Source organism: Choloepus didactylus, chromosome 23 (assembly GCF_015220235.1).
Source record: "Choloepus didactylus isolate mChoDid1 chromosome 23, mChoDid1.pri, whole genome shotgun sequence".
NCBI classification, from domain to species: Eukaryota; Metazoa; Chordata; class Mammalia; order Pilosa; family Megalonychidae; genus Choloepus; species Choloepus didactylus.
In genome coordinates this window covers 22,638,351-22,655,922 of record NC_051329.1, presented here as the reverse complement: position 1 = coordinate 22,655,922, position 17,572 = coordinate 22,638,351, and the positions used below count along the sequence as shown (strand labels likewise).

Here is a 17,572-nt window from a genome sequence, read left to right as displayed (position 1 = left end):
CAGCTGCCACTCACACAGCACTCCAAGCTCAGTCCCTGAGGTCATGAAGCTAGTTGGTGGATTTTGAACCCAAACTTTGGCCCCCCATGCAATAGGACATCCATTTTCTTTCTTTCCCCCTCTGCTTAGCTCTAGACCTTCCAGATGCCTTAAAAAAAAAAAAAAAGCCCTCCTTACTTTTCACACCCAACCTGCTGTTGTTACTTGGCTTTGGGTTCTTTCCTGCTGAACACCTATTTTATGCTGGCTGCCTTCATGTTCCTAATGAGAACGGCAAGTGCTAACTCTGAGGGCTTACCATGTGTGGGGCCTCGTGTGATGCCAAATGCTCAAAGGTTTTATAAACCATGGCCTCCCCATAACCTTAAAAACTGGGTTCAATTCTCAGACCCCGTTTGGAGCAGAGGATCAGGACGTAAGGCCTGTGTTCGTCCAGCCACGGACTCCCCTTTCGCAGTGCAGTAGCCCTGCCCTCTCAGTTAATCTTCCAACAACCCAAAGGGCAGGAATTATTATCTCCATTATGGAGATGAAGGGAAAGGCACAGAGAGATCGCCCAGCTTGTCCACGGTCACACAGCGGAAGCCTGATCTCAAGTCCTCGACCTGTTCAGCGTTGCCTTTTTTAAAATGATTTTTAATTCCTTGCTGGTCTTCAGAAGTGCTGGACAACTTGCTGTTTCTGATCCCCCTCACCTTCATGCCAGTGTCGTCTTTCCCTGCAAAGCTGCCCCCCAACTTCCATCAAAATGGACTAAAAGGAGAAGGTATTTTAGTTAAATGCAAGCCTCCTGCTTCTCCTTCTTGGGGGGCCCCCACAAAGCTGCCACCGGCTCTGACTCACTCAGCTGCCTCCAGGAGAGACAGGCAGACAGATTTTGATATTTTCTCTTCCACTCTCAATGGTGCTAAAAGATTCAGTCTCTCCCAAGAGGAGAACGCTGAATAGACACAGTTAGAGACTGGCTAGAGGAACAGATACGGTGGATCCGGAGATTTCCATCTGCAAAAAATCTGGGTAGTTCTCCAGCACGGAGAGTCCTGCCACAAACCAGGGCTGTTCGCCTTCAGAGCCAGCCCCCGAGACCTCCTGAACTCCTGCTATGGGACAAACATGCTAGCCCAGACATGAGACACAAGACAATGACAGGATCCAAAGGACAGAGAGAAAATTCCATGACAGAACCCTCAGGTATCTTCCACCCCCTCGACACTGCAGCCCCCCCTTGCACAGGTGGAGCCCCAGCTCCACTTACCTGCCTGGGTGAGGACCTGCAAGAGCCGGAGGAAGCCAACAGTGTCACATCTCATCGTGCGCGGGGCTGTCTGCACACTCTCACCACAGCCGTGGGCAGGGATGTGGAGGCTCGTCCTGTGTAGACCGAGTTTCAGTGGGTCTGGGGGGACACAGGATGACAGGCTCAGTTCCGGAGTTCCGGCAATATGTGCACAGACGGTGCAAGAGCGTCTGAACTCCAACAGCATCTGCTGGCATCTCCTCCCGCTTATAAAACTCGGGCTCCTTAAGGCTTTTCAATAGTGTAGCCTTACTCATTCCTGCGCATACACAGTGCCAAGTCCACTGTAGGTGCTCAGTAAAAATCTCCCCCCTTTTTCCTCTAATAAAGGTTTATTAAGCACCGGCCATGTGGCTGGCAACTGTGAGCAAAGAATGACAGACAGTCTTGGGTAAGAAACACACACAAGCGGCTACAACACTGGGTAATAGACGTCACGGGTTATAAAAGGGGTGGGGCATGGGAGCCCGGGGGGAGGGGGAGGGTTGACTGCCCAGAAGCGGGAGTGGGGTCCCGGATGACTCCCCGGACCTGGAGGAGGTGAAGACTGAGGGTTCGAGGGTTTTCTTGTTCTTGCACGTCCTCAAACTTATCCCCAGGGTCTTTGCATGGGTGTTGTCTGCTTTCTGAAATACCCCTGTGCTCTCTGTTACACACAGGCCAACCCCTCAGACTGCAGCTCGGGACATCTGTGTCCCTCTCTGCCCCAGTATAATCTCCCTCTTCCCGGCTCACAGCGAGCCATGGACATTTGTTTGTGGGTGACCCTTCACCTCACCTCGGTCTCTCTCACTTAAGTTCCCGGACAGCGCCCCGAATCCCAGCACCTGTGCAGCATCCGGGCATGTGACAATCCCTAATGGGTAATTGTTGAGTGAACAAATAAATGAATGGAGGTGTATTCTCCTGGCCCCCCACCTCTAAGCTCCTGAATCATTCTAGGTGCCAGGGGTCTCATGACCAAGCAATTTGGGACATCAGATCCTCTGGCTACAGCGATTGCAAGCTTTGGGGTGGGCAGGGTTCAGTTGCCACCAGATGACAGAGCCAAAGAGCTGTGAAGAGTTCGGCTGGAAGCTCCACCTGCCAACCCTGCAAGGGGGACCCCATTGGTTTCACTGGCCATGGGGAGGAGCTCTGCTGTTGGGACGGCCACTGGCAGACACTGGCTTTGACCATATTAACCCAGCACGGTCATACCCAGATCCTCTGCCCAAACGTGGAATGCGTGCTTCCCTGTAGGGCCGGGCTGCCCAGGATCAGTGGTGCTCAAATAGCTGCCCACTTTGGGTTCCCTGGGCCTGCCTCAAGGACCCCACACTGCCGGGAAGAAAAAGGAGAAAGATGAGAAAGTACAGCTCTAGGTCCACGCCCCCTTAACCAGAACAGGCCCCCTGTTATCTGTAACCTGTTTCCATCTCGAGCTTCCTCTCAAGTTTCCACTGAAAATGCCTCGCAAAACCCACCATGTAAGTATAGTTGCATGAATGAATTCATGAATTAATTACTAAATCAATGAACAAAGCCAGGGGGAGGCTCTCAACCACTGTAGTAGATGGCTAAATAATTTTTAAAGTCCTTCCCAAACCTAGAAGCCCATGATTCTCAACTTTTTATTTAACCTGTTGTAAACTACAAGGAAACGGGTTTAAAAATATGTTTAAAACCTTGCTTTAAATGTATCGCATATGTTATGCTCGATTCAAGTGATGTGGGTCTGTTCCAAAACATTTCAGAAGCCCACTCACACACAGCCAACTGCTATCTATTTTTGGGGTGGCCTGCTCCCTCTTTTTAGATTTGTCAGCTGAGCACTATAGCCCAAGCCAGAGCTCCCTGGGACTGGCTGAAGAAAGAAGGGAAAATGAGTCTCAGCAATCTCTGGTTGAATTTTTTTAAATCATTATGGAGAGCAGCATAGGGGGACATAGGAGAAGAGAGTCCTATGTCCATCTGGGAGGTCAGGGGGTGCAGTGGACCAGGCTGGAGAGGAGAAGGCAGGCTGGACTCTAGCAGTGGCAGTAGTGATGGATATTTCTCTGCTGTTGCTGAACCGGCCAAGTCCATGAGCTTGATCTTACATTGATTTGCAAAGTTTGAAATCCCCATTTTCTGCAATTTCATGCAGAGCAAACCAATTTCCTGGGAAGAGAGTCACCAACGGCAACAGTTGCTGGAATTAGACAGGAGTCATTCAACATCATTCATTCATGTGTCCTTCCACAAACACTATTGCCTGCGTACCAAGGGCTCGGCCCCATGCTAGGTGCTGGGTGGGGTTATGGCCATGAGCTCAGAGGAGCTCCACGGGGAATCTGAGAGATGCACAGAGCGAGAAGGCAAGAAAAGCACTTCCATTCAAAACCAGAGTTTGGCAGCTTTCCTCCCAGACTGGGAGGCTTCGGTTCATTCTAACAGCTGCTGATGATTTTTCATAATTACACCCTCAAATCCGATCTGGGAGCTCACCAGCCATTCACTCAGCCGTCTCTGGGTGCCGTTTCCTGGGAATGCCACCATCTGGTGAGAGGCGGGGGCCGGGCCTGACACCTTCCAGTGCCTTCCGGAACGTGACCTCAGCTCCCAAATCTGCAAATCTACCCCGTGTGGTGCACAGCACGAAGGGCCAAGGATCGATTGGCAGAAAGCGCACCCGCGTCCACTCAGAAGAGCAGACTGGCGGTATATGTACATGGTCCACCCACCCATGGACCCCAGATGGAAAGGGCCCGACCCAAATGCCAAATGTCAATCAAGCACGCCCTCTGCTCTCCATCCCCATGGCTGCTGCCCTCACTCCTTCACTTACTCGTTCATTCCAGCACACATTTATTGAGCACCTACTATGGACCGGGAGCTGGGGAACACGGCAAGGAACAAAACAGGTAGAGAGCCCAGTTCCCATGGAGCTGGCATTCAAGAGGAGGGAGACAGACAATCAACAGCATGCATGAGTAAAATACACAGGATGTCAGATAAGCGACAACAATGGAAGGAACTGGGAGGGCATCTGAGATGGCTGACCAGGGTTATTTAAAATCAGCCTCCTCAGAGACCTTCCGGCGTCTGCTGGGGACTCCTCCCATCTATTTTAGCAGCAGCCAGAGAAATGCTCCACCATCATGTCACTCCCCTGCTCAAAGCCCATGCGGGTCTCCCCACTGCACTCTGGATAAAGACCAGCCTCCTTCCCTGAGGCCTGGCAGGATCTAGAGCCTGTTTATCTCTCCAGCTCCAGCTTACGACCAACACGTCCCCATCTGTCTGTCTGTCTCACTGTCTCACAACCTCACCCAAAACATGTCATGTTCTTCCTTCACTTTCAGGCCTCTGCACTGCTATTTCCTCACGGTCTGACTGAACCATCATCATCCCTCAGTTTCCAGCTCCAACAGCACCACCTCCAGGAAGCCTTCCCTGATGCGCCAGGGCTGGTTCAGGTTGCTCCTCTGTGCTCCAGCATCTAACTCACTGTGTCCCTTGCCCTAACCATTTCTGCTTCCTCCACTAGAGCGTGACCTCCTGGCAAGGAGGTCCCCACATCCTGTTCATGGCTGCACCCCCTGGGTCTGACCCCGTATCGGGTAGAGAGCCGGTTTGCCAAAAATATTGGAAGGGAGAACATCCCTGAAAGAAAAAATAAATAAATAACACCCAGTGGAGGCATGGGTGTAGGAAAATGGATATGTTCATACACGCCCAGGGGAAATGTAAGTTATAAAAGCAATTTGGCAATATTTGCTTTCAACCAACATTTTTCGAGACTCCACCAAGAGCCAGGCATCATATTAGGTGACTGTGCACCTTCTGTCTTCTCTCCATTAATCCTCTCTAGAGCTCAGTAAGGTTCAAAATGTTACCACCATGCTATAGATGAGGAAAACAGTTTGGAAACTGAGTCAGTCCCTGATCTCAGTGCTGGTGTGGGGTAGAGCTGAGGCGGAAACCCAGGGCTTCTGACTCCAAACCAAGTGCTTTCTCTGTATAACAACCCCCTCCCAAAAACAAAAACAAAAACAAATAAACAAGCAAACAAAAAAATACTTCATTGTTTTCTAAAAACATATCCATCCCATGGAAGTAATCTCTAAGAAGAAAAGAGATACACGAAGTTGTCCATTGCAGTGTCATCTATACAAGTGCAGCCATACTACACCCTGGATTTGGGGTGACAGCTACTATTTGAAATAACCACAGGATTCATAAGCCATTGAATTGTCAGAAAAACAGTAACATCTCGGCAGGCACACCAGCCCTCCAGCTCCCAGCCTCCCTGGAACACTGTAAGTGGCACAAAAATCCCGTCAGAGCACAAGTCGTGAGTTTGGCAGATTTGGGAAGCAAAATGGGAAGGGCTGATGGTAATCCTGTTGGGCGGGATATCTTTTTGCAGTTAAGGCAGTGACAACAGAAGAGACTGTTAATGCAGATGGCCAAGGTGTGGGAGAGAACAGGGAGGAAAGAATTAAAAAAAAACATTGAGAGTGTGGGATGGAATTATAGGTAATTTTTTTTTAATTCCCTTTTATTTCCATTAATGTTGTTTGTGCAAATAGAATTTTTTCTCAATACCTGAGATCTCCCACGGAACCGTGTTCTCCGCATCAGTTCAAACCCTGGAGGTACTAAAGCTTTTTGCTGTCCCCCTCCAGACTTTTAAAATCTAAGAATAAAATAACTACCATTTATAAAGCACACACTGTGTGCCAGGCACTGTGCTAAGGGCTTTATTCTCTCATTTTGTCCCCACAACAACCCAAGGACGCTGGGCCCATGATCCCAGATTCACAGATGAGAGAACTGAGGCCGGGAGGTGGGAAGTGACTTGCTGGTGGGTGACAGGTCTCTTGGGTCTGGAATTGTGTTCTCTCCACCCAACAGATCCCAACCATCCTCCTTCCCTATCCCATTTCTTCCAAAGTCCACATGGGCTTGACCAGAATAGCTGCATTTTATGATGCTGAAATGTAAAGGAAACCAAATGATTACCCATAATTGCCATGTACTCCAGCTCAAGGGGACCTGTGCATTCAATGACAAGTCTCATCAAAAAACCCCCTCCACCCTGCCTACCCCCACCACTGTCCCCAAACTCAGTGTAGTGGGGGTGGAAATTAAACACCATAAAATGCTCTGATGGGGACACAAGGCCGGATATAAAAGCCCAAAGGAGGAGCTTGCTAAGCAGGTGGGTGGTCAAGCATGCCTTCCTGGAAGAGGTGGCATCTCAACTGAGACTGGTAGGAGCCAGCCAAGCAGAGGAGGAGGTGGGGGTCCCTGGCAGAAGAGACAGCATATACAAAAGCCCAAGTGTATGGCAGAAATACAGCAAAGCACAGAATTTGTGAGCCTTGGGAGAACATGAGGCTGGCTGTCTTGGTGAAAAGTCTGAGTAGCGCAACTTTCTGAAAATAGTGTGTTTTTGTGAACTTGAGTCGAGGCTGCACCGGGAAGTAAAAAGAACTGACCTGTGAATCACAGCAGGGTAGTTTTAGTCAAGGTGGCCATGCATCCCGGTTCACCTAGGACAGACCCTTTTTGTCCTTAAAAGAGTCCTGGTTTGACGGCAAATTATCCTATCACCCTATTATTGGTTTATGTATGTGGTAAAATACACGTAACATAAAATTCATCATTTCAAATTGTACAAAACAGTGGCATTTAGTAAATTCATAATATTGTGCAACCATCCACCACCATCCAGTTCCAGAACAATTTCACTGCCCTAAAAGAAAACCCCATATCCATAAAACAGCCACTCCCCATCTCTCCTGCCGTTGTCCCCCAGCCCCTGGCAACCATAACCTGTTTCCCGTCTTTGTGGGCTTGCCTGGTCTGGATATCCCAAATGGAATCATACAATAAGTCCTTCACCCTGGTTTTTGTCTCAACTCTTCCTCCAACTTGCAGGGAGAGCTTAAGCCAAGTTCCTCCCTCACTTTGGGGCTCAGTTTCCCCACTGGTGAAATAAGAAGTTGAACCAGAGTTCATTAAAGTCCCTTTAAGTGTAAAGATTCCATCATTCTGATTTGGTTCAACCCCAAGACTCATCGAGTCTGCATTGTCCAGTTCTCTCTGCTCCTGGCTCAACTCCCCACCCCCTGGTAGGCCAACTTTCTGGATTCTGAAATTTGGCTTCTAAATCTCCACATCCCCCAAGATTCCTTATAAACAGTTGGTGCCCAATAAGGTTTGCTGAGGGACTAAATGAAATTCTTACTCCCCGGCTGCCAGCTTAGTAGTGAGAACCAAATTTCCTACAGAGTGCTTCCTGTTTGGTAAGAACTGCCTTAATTAGCATAGTCTTCACTTTTTGTGTAAACAGCCTCATTCAAGTTCATCACACCTTTGGCATTCCAGATTCTAGAATCCAGAAGTGAACAGCTGGAGGTAGCTTTTCCCAAACTTCCTGGGGAACATCAGATGCGAGGAGGGACCATTGACACCACAAAGGGATACTAGGGGAAATGCTAGGTTCAAAATGGTAAACAAGTGCCTTTCCAGCAAGATTTTTCAGAGCCTTTAATATGTTGATTTTCATTTCAGAAACTCCAAAGTAGAAGCCAAACTGCTTCTCCCCAACACCCTTTTCCCATGTGCAACTGCCCAGTTGGAGAAAAAATGTCACAACTTGAAACTCATCTTGACGCTTCTATTTAAACATCCGCCTTTTCAATTTTCATTGGCCTGTTCCTTCCTGCCATTTGTGCTATTTTGGGATTGGCTGGACCACTCAGGAAGCCATTAATCAAGCTGGTTTTGTTTTGTTTTGTTTTTCTTGTTTTCCTGTGGACCGGGGAATTGGCTCACTAGGGCCCCCTGCTTTTTTTTATAAATAAAGTTTTATTGGAACACAGCTGTCCGTTTCTATATTGTCTGTGGCTGCTTTCACAGTACCACAGAGGTGAGTAGTTGCCACTGAAACCCTGTGGCCCACGAGGCCTAAAGATTTACTATCTGCCCCTTCACAGAAAAAGCTTGCTGAGCTCTGCTCTAGACTGTGGAGAACTCAGTTCCCTGAGAGACTGGACATTCCCTCTTTTTAAAGTATCCAAAGCTCTTACAATATTCTGGCTGAGACCTACCCCTCCCTAGACCTCTTTGGGTGCTGTACGTGACAATTTCAAAAAGCGGTGAAAATACAAATGAGCAAAAAGTGTTTGAAAATCCTAGAGTCCCAGCAGATGCAACAACCACTATTAGCATTCTGGTGCACATCAACCTGGACATTTTCCAGTGTAAATGGGAAATTTATGTCAAAACTAAAATGGAATCAGATCAAGCACACTGTTCAGGAACTTGTTTGTTTTGTTCTGTTTTTTATTTCAAAATAAATCATGAACATCATTCCCAACCTGTACAACTGTTTCCAGTGGTGGTACAGTTTCCCATTGTACGGACAGTTCATCATCATCAAAGGCGTCTTGCACTATTCGAACTTTAGGTTGTTTCCAGTTGTTGACCATTATAACCAACACTGCAATGAACACTCACATGCAATTGTTTTCCCTGGATAAATTTTACTTCGAAGTAGGCTGGCCAGTTCAAACGAGGTGCAAGAACTAGCTTTTGATATACACTGAATGGATTGTTACACCTAAGGAAAACACTTTTCTTGCCCATTCAATTCAGTTTCTGAGGTCAGAGTTCTCAACCTTTCCCCTGGGGCAGACACAATAAAGTTGTCTGGTGAGCAATAAACCAGGGCCCTTGACTGGTTCTCCTGCACTCCCTTGGAGCTTTCCTGGCTCTGATTTATGGCATGAGCCTAACAAACTTGACTGTAATGTTTCCAAGGGCAATTAGAACAGCTCACAGAGAAAGGTGAGGTGCAAAAAAGGCCAGCTTAGGAACTGGTGTTCACAGCAAGGGAAACAGTCCCCAAACTCAATTCAACACACATTCCATAAGCACCTACCCCTGGGCACAATAATGGGCTCAGAAAAATGTGAAAACAACATGCTCTCCTTTTAGGATGTCTGAGAAGTGTATATTGCATTTCAGAAAAATAAAATAATAATTCCCTCCAAGTATAGATTTCTGAAAGAATCAAATTATGTTGGCCCAGGAGCTGCCTTATGTGCATAAGTCAAACCCTGGGGAGGTCTGATTATGTCACTCCTCAGCTCTAAAACCTTCAATGGCTCCTACTGTTCCATTGCCTCAAGGTCCCCCAAAACCTAACCCTGGTCTCTACCACAGGCCTGACTACAATCCCGATTCCCAAACAAGTCCTGTGATTTTAGTGTCTTTCCAACCTTTTCCTTCTCATCCTATTCCATTTCTATCTCTGTAGGCAGCCCTTTAACCACACAATTCTCATATGCCCAAATTCCACCATCCTTTCAGAGCAGTTTAAATGCCACCTCCTCCAGAAAGCCTATGCTGATTTCCAAGCCCAAAGTGACTTCCAACCCACCACAGCAATTTACCTGATCATAATGTCTTGTATCAGAGATACACCCAAGGTTCTTCCCTTTGTCAGATTTACAGCCCACCCCCTACCCCACCCAAGTCTTAGAACCCTCCTCTTGGAAGCTCTCCTTCCCAGAACGTACTCAATGCCTGGCACAGTGAAGACAGAATAGGATGATGAGGGATTCAAAAGATATAGGAGGCAGCCCATGTGGGCATGAGGTGATTTTAGGTTACAGGATGCTTTGCTATCCAGGCACAGCATTAAACTGCCTTGAATGACACTGTGTAAAAGCCGCTTCCTTTCTAAATCTCATGGAAGCCTTCTGATAACATCAGTGAGATACTCTTTGCTTGGTGCTAGTATGACTTTAACTCCTCTATCTCCATTATCTGCTAATCTCCCAATTTCACAGAGAGAAAACAGCCTCAGATCATTAGCCACATCAGATTTTTAAATATTTTATTTTCATTGCATTTAATTTTGCTTTTATTTTCAATTTAAGGCAATTGACACTGGTTTTCTATTTACAACAGAGATTTTTTAAAAGTTCCTTTTTAAATAAACTTATTTAACATCTGAAAAAGTGGAAAGTTTAAAAATAGAATAACTGTAAGGAGGTTATGTTGATATGGTAAAAGCCCAAGGTTGGAAATCATGAGTGAAGTAGAAGGAATATGGCACTGGAGTCAAACAGGGGAGACGCAGGCTCTCAAGCAGCTTCTCCACTTAAGGTTACAAGCCAGAGACTCACTTTCCCAGCCCCCTTTGCAGTTAGGCATGACCATGTGACTCAATGCTGTTTAAAGAGACATAAGAGAAATGGCAGGAAGACTTCTAGGGAGCTTTTTTGCTTTGCTGATAAAGCAAGCAGATGCAGTTTATGGTGTTGCTTCCCTTTTTTCCTGCCTGGAACAAGGATGTGATGCCTGGAGCCACAGCAACCAGATTGGGACCATGAGACCACAATCACCACTTTAAGGATGGTGGCATGGAAAAGACTTTGATGACACAGTTGAGCCACTGCACTAACTCTGAACTGCTCTTCTATTAATTTAAGCTATTGTCAGTTAGGTTTTTTATTACATGCAGGCAAAAGCATTCCTGGCACAGACTAAGTTGGTATGTGTTGGCCAAGTGGGCATAGCAACCATGATGCCTTGGATAAGGCACTTTATCTATCCAAGTTCAGTTTCTTCAGATGCCATTAAATACAATGACATCTACCTCAAAGGATTCTGAGGATTAAAGGAGATGATGCATGGAAAACATCTACCAGCAGACCTAGTACATCGTAAGTGTTCTGCAAATATATAACAGATAAATGAGTGAATAACACACTGAATATGAAGACTCAACGGAGGCATTTGTGGGTTGGTGGGATTTTGTTTTGGGGAGGGGTGGCTAAATTCTTTATGGTCCAAGGGACTAACTCTGTAACTAAGAATTTTGGAAGAAACAGTGAGTCAGTTGGTCTACCCTCACCCCACTCTCCAATTGTACCCCCATTTCATGGCCGGGGAAAGGGAAAGGAAGAATAACTGGCTGAGCTGTTGCTCAGATGACCAGCCTAAGATTCAATACAATTCAAATGCCTTTTTATCCAAGGCATTTACTCATGCCTTGGATAAAAAGGGCCAGGGGAATGCCAAAGAATGCAAACACCAAACAGTACCCTCAACCAGGGTTTAAGAAAAGCCTGCAAGATGGTCAAGGCTGAACCTGTGTCCCAGGGATGTAAAATCTCAGATCCATCTGGGACCGCTGCAGAGCCCTCTCTCCAGCACCAGCACTCCACCCCACCCCTGCCAGCCATTCCCTCCTCTGTGCAGTCCCTGGCAATCAACCCGCAGCGAAGGCTGACATGTCCTAGCTTGATTTTTCCAGACGGATAACTGTGTCTCCCATACCCTTCAGGCAAGCGGCTGACACCCTCCTCCATCTCCTGCCAACTTCTCAGCACCCTCATAAACCTGTCAGGGCCTGGCACTGCCAGCCTCAGGGCACAACAGGCTCCACTCTCGGCACCTAACCCAGGCTGCCATGCAGATGCAGAAACACCTGCCCCAACCACCAAAGACAACCCAGTGAACCATTCCAAATGTTTTCAACTGCTGGGCCCTGGGGAGGACTGGTAATGACAATGACCGTCATCAAGTCACTAACAGTAACTGAGCATTAATTTTGTGCCAGACAGCACATGAAACTCATTCACTCATTTAATCCTCCCAACCACCCTCAGAGATGGGGAGCACAATCAGGCCCATTTGATGGATGCAGATAACAAGGCTTGGGAAGGTTGAGCAAATTGCCCAAGTGGTGGAGTCAGAATTTGAACTCAGGCAGCCCCACCCCTGAGTTCATTCTGTTAAGCCTTGCGGCCTCCCCAGCTGCTATGTTTATAAGCACTAACAAGGTACTTTATAAGCACTAAAGACTCCATGTGCTGACCACAGACATAGGGGACTGGTGGTTTGATGGGTTGAGCCCTCTACCACAGGTTTTACCCTTGGGAAGACGGTTGCTGCAAAGGAGAGGCTAGGCCTCCCTATGGTTGTGCCTAAGAGCCTCCTCCCGAATGCCTCTTTGTTGTTCAGATGTGGCCCTCTCTCTCTAGCTAAGCCAACTTGAAAGGTGAAATCACTGCCCTCCCCCCTACGTGGGATCAGACACCCAGGGGAGTGAATCTCCCTGGCAACGTGGAATATGACTCCCGGGGAGGAATGTAGACCTGGCATCATGGGATGGAGAACATCTTCTTGACCAAAAGGGGGATGTGAAAGGAAATGAAATAAGCTTCAGTGGCAGAGAGAATCCAAAAGGAGCCGAGAGGTCACTCTGGTGGGCACTCTTACGCACACTTTAGACAACCCTTTTTAGGTTCTAAAGAATTGGGGTAGCTGGTGGTGGATACCTGAAACTATCAAACTACAACCCAGAACCCATGAATCTCGAAGACAGTTGTATAAAAATGTAGCTTATGAGGGGTGACAATGGGATTGGGAAAGCCATAAGGACCACACTCCACTTTGTCTAGTTTATGGATGGATGAGTAGAAAAATAGGGGAAGGAAACAAACAGACAAAGGTACCCAGTGTTCTTTTTTACTTCAATTGCTCTTTTTCACTCTAATTATTATTCTTGTTATTTGTGTGTGTGTGCTAATGAAGGTGTCAGGAATTGATTTGGGTGATGAATGTACCACTATGTAATGGTACTGTAAACAATCGAAAGTACGATTTGTTTTGTATGACTGTGTGGTATGTGAATATATCTCAATAAAATGAAGATTAAAAAAAAAAAAAAGACTCCATGTGCATCATTTATGGTAACCTCTCCAACAGCTTCCTGAGGTTGATAATTTTATTATACCCCATTTTACAGGTGGGTAAACTGAGGTTTCAAAAGGCAAAGTGATTTGCCAAGGTCAGCCAGTAAGTTAGCAGATCGGGATTCCATCCAGGTTGTCTGACTCCACAGTGAATCCCCTTTGCCTCCCTGATCCTCACCCCGACCGCCTGGCAAGGGGACCACCTGGCTCAGAGCATGTTTTCAGGCAAATTTTGGGGTGGGATACACTTGTCCTTGAAGCACAGTTTGGTCAGGGAGGCGGACATGGCCCCAGATGGTGACTGCCACAGTGTGGAGGGGCTCAGAGGCATGGCTGAGACCCAGAGTTAGCCCCAGGGGGAAGAGCCTGTGGTGGACAGAACAATGGCCCCCAAAGATGTCCAGGTTCTAATCATTAAACCCTATGAATATGTTACCTTACATGGCAAAAGGGACTTTGCGGATGTGATGAAGTTAAGGTCCAAGGGATTATGCTGGGGGGCTCAGTGCAATCACAAGTGTCCTTATAAGAGAAGCAGGAGGGTCACTGTCAAAGAGAGAGGATATGATTCTGGAAGCAGAGGTCAGAGCAATGAAGGGCCATGAGCCAAGGAATGTGGGCAGCCTCTAGAAGCTGGAAAAGGCAGGAATCGGATTCTGCCCCAGAGCCTCCAGCAGGCATACAGCTCTGTAATCCATATTAGGTTTCTGACCTCCAGAACTGTAAGATAATAAGTTTGTATTGTTTAAGCTAAGAACCTGCATTCATTTGTTCCAGCAGCAATAGGAAACTAAAACTGCTATGGAGCTTAACTTGGCTGGGGAGAGAAGGAGGGGAGGGCTCCCTGAAGGAGGCAGCAAGGAGTTGAATGGCTGCTTGAGTAAGCCCAATGCTCACAGCCCGGGACTAAGAAGTTAAGGCCACCAAATCCTTCATCCCTTGTTCCCACCTGTTAGGCCTTTTACAGCATTGAATCCTGCCAGGCAGGTCCTGGTATTGCACTTACCATGTGGCTACTTAAATTTATATGACAATTAATTAAAATAAAATTAAATAAAACTCAGAATTCAGTGGCTCAGTCACACTGGCCACTTTTCAAGGACTCAATAGCACACAAGGCTAATCGGTGGCTATCTCATCAGACAGTTCACTTATAGGACACGTCCATAACTGTAGAAAGTTCTATTGAACGGCGCTGTACAATCCTGATATACAGATGGGGAAACTGAGGCTCAGAGAGAGGAAGCCACAGGAGCAGGGAGAGGCAAAGCTGGCACTCAGAACAGATCTTGTAACTCTATTCTCAACCTTCTCAACACAGGAAGGACAGGGGTGTCTCGGCGGATGTGCCCCCACCCAGGCCCAGCCTTTATTTAACTTAACCACAAATTACTTAGCCACTGTAAGGAGTCATCACCTACAGCGTTGCTGGGGACAATTTATTCTGACCTCTGTCCCTCTGCCTTAAACACAGGGTGCACCAAGAGGTGGGGAGGGGCAAGGCCCAGGGTTAATGAAAGGTTCTGCTTAACCGGGGCTGCAGGGGACGAGGCAGCTCATTCCAGGGACATAGCAACTGGGGTTTAGGCTCAAGAGCACAGCACATGTGCAGGGTCACCCACCGCCCCTGACCCCCCAAATCCATCATCTTTATTAACTGGCATGCAAGGTGCTAAGAAAATCGCTACCTCCAGGGCCAGAATCACCCTCTAAAAGGGCTAGGGTGAACACAGTTCAATTTCCAAAGTGACCTTGAAACCTAGACAGAATTCTCTTAGGATTCAGTGATTGACATATAATGAGTTATAATGTGGATAATCAAATCTCTTACACTTTTAGCCAACGGCAGCTATGAAGAGGTTCAGGAAAAAAAAAAAAAAAACACAATTAAAAATAAGTTTTAAATGAGTTCCTTTGGGGGTGGAGAAATGGGTGGATGCAGAGCAGGGATGGCAGGGAGACTTCTGTGTCTACACTTGGTAACTTTCCACCTTGAATGATGAGAATGCATTACCTAGTTAAATAACTAAAAGCCACGTTTTCAAATGTTTAGTCCTGTAGTGACATTAAGATCCCACTTTCTTGTTTTATATCATTGCAACACGGGTGGATATGTAAATAGGGAGCTATGCATTCTTATAGAAAGTACTGGAATAATATCTACGAACTTTTGACAGAGTTTATCTCTAAGGGGGAGGATGAGACCAGAGGTGATTTTAATCTTCTTTTTGCTTATTTGTAATTTCTAAATTTTGTGTAATAATAATAATAATAACAGTTCGTATTTATCAAAAGTGTGGCCAGTTTCTGTGTGAAACACTTCACATACAGAAGCTTCTTTGCTTCTCCCAGCAACCTTGGAAGCAAGTAGTATTTTTACACCCATTTTTACAGATGAGGAGACTGAGGCATATGGATACTAAAGGCCAGGAAGCCTACCGCTTTGCTGGGCTGCCTTCCTATGAAATGAATGTTATTGTAATAGGGGACAAAATTTTTTTAATGCCAAGGAAGTTAAAGCATGAAATTAAACACACTGGATTCTGAAGACCTGAAGGTCATGGAGTCCAAGAGGTTCTCAAGGAGGGTGCAGAGACCCTGCCCTGTCCCCTCCGCATGCACCTCTGTACGCAGGAGGCTGCTTACTGGGGACCCCATGGTCCTGTGGCCGAGGGCGTGTTTTTCGGCTGTGGGAGCACACTCGGCCCCAAACAGCACAGGCCAGAAGCGTGGGCAAGTCAACAGCCCCAAGAGCAGCCCACTAGCAAAGATGAGCAGTTTCCATGTCAGGCCCCAGCTCCCCTGCTCCTCTGCCCTGCTCCCCAGAGCTCCCCCAACCCTCCTGGCTGGCTGGACGCTTTCTCCTCTTTCCCCTCCCCGTCTCCCTTCCACACTCCCCCATGGTGCCAGGCACCCTAATCCCAGGGCCTGCCTTGGGGAGACCCCAGCCTAAAACAGGGGCTTGGTCTTTGCAGGACCATCTGTGCATGGGGGGCTGCCCTCCTCCCTACCCCTGCCCCCTGGCTGCCAGGATCAACGTCAACACCCCCCACCTGCACCCCAGTCGTGGGGACAACCAAGCGTCCAGACACCCCCCAGGTTTGGATAAAGCTCCAAAGTAGTTTTCTTCCTGGATCCTTAAACTGCTATCCCTCCCTGACAAACGCTGAGTCCAAAAATGAAGCAGGCTGACTTAGATTTTAGGGCAGGGCAATGGGAAAGAGTTGCTCCCAGATGGATCTGTGCCAGAAAGAATGCTTTCCCTAACCCAGAGGAGGGACACGTGCTAGTCAGAATTACAACTAAAACCTGGAATTCCTAATCAGTGATGAAAAAGTATATATATATATATATATATATATATATGTATACACACACACACACACATATATATACACACCATACATACATACAGAGATTATATATTATGCCATATAGTATAGCGCATATTATATTATATATTATATATATTTGAAATATATATTTATATAACATGTACAAATATATATCTATGTATGTGATGTAAAAATTACTTTAGCCCTAGACTTCTATACATGCAGGTTCTCCCAGCTATAGGAATCCTGTGTAAGCCGCACAAACAACCTCAAAGCAGGCATCATCTGAAACCCATGGCTTCTCGGCCTGCCTGGCTTAGGAGAAAGGCTGGGAATACCTGGAGAGAGGAGAGGGTCCTGTCTGGGAACTCAGGACTCAGCACCTTTTAAAATAGAAAGTTTCCTAAAGGATTCTAAGAGATCACGCCCCCATCCAATGCTATTCAATCTGCCTCTTACATCTATCTGTAAACTGTCCCCCACTTCTTTCTATCCACTCCCACCCCCAGTCCACACTCGACCCCCGTCTCTCGCCTAGAAGACCCCATCTGCACCCTCCCTGTCCTCCCGCAGGCCTTCTCCACACTGGAACAGGCATGATTTTCCCAAAAGGCCAATCTAGACATTTCATTTCCTGTGGAAAAAGCTTCTAGTGAGGCAAAATACTAAAGTTTGAAGGAGAAAGCATGCAGTAAATAGATCTCAAGTAAAACCGAGAACTTCTGTTCATCTGACACCATTGAGAGGGTGGAAAGGCCATCCACAAACTGGGCTTTGAAAATATGTATGTATCTTTCACAAAGAACTCTCTCCAGAAAATATAAAGAACTCATCCAAATCAGTAAGAAAAAGACAACGCAGTTTTGTTTTTTAAACGGACTAAAGATTTGAACAGAAACTTCACACACACACACACAGAAAAATATCTCAATTGATCGATAAGTACACAAAAAGATGTTCAACTTTATTGGTCATCAGGGAGACGCCAATTTAAAACATCATGAGATACTAGCACACATCTACCACAGCCAAAATTACAGAGACTGACATTAGCAGGGGTTAACAAGGACACGGAGCAAATGGAATTGGTTTTAAATTGGTACCACTTTGTTAAACTGTATGGCAACACCTACTAGAGCTGAACAGCAATTCCACTCCCAGGTATTTGTCCAACAGAAATGAGGGCTTAGGTC

General features: G+C 46.7%; 1 protein-coding gene across 4 annotated transcripts in view; it reads right to left on the bottom strand.

The window, feature by feature from the left end:
* KIAA1671 (KIAA1671 ortholog) overlaps window positions 1-17,572 on the bottom strand; it is a 205,564-nt gene that overhangs the window by 150,695 nt on the left and 37,297 nt on the right. For 3 of the 4 annotated variants that reach the window (XR_005214060.1, XM_037817432.1, XM_037817434.1), the window contains exon 2: window positions 1,256-1,396. The gene's annotated coding sequence lies outside the window, so the exon portion shown is untranslated. Of the gene's footprint in view, window positions 1-1,255; window positions 1,582-17,572 lie in introns of those variants that run through there. The other variant, XM_037817433.1, reaches the window with a different exon arrangement.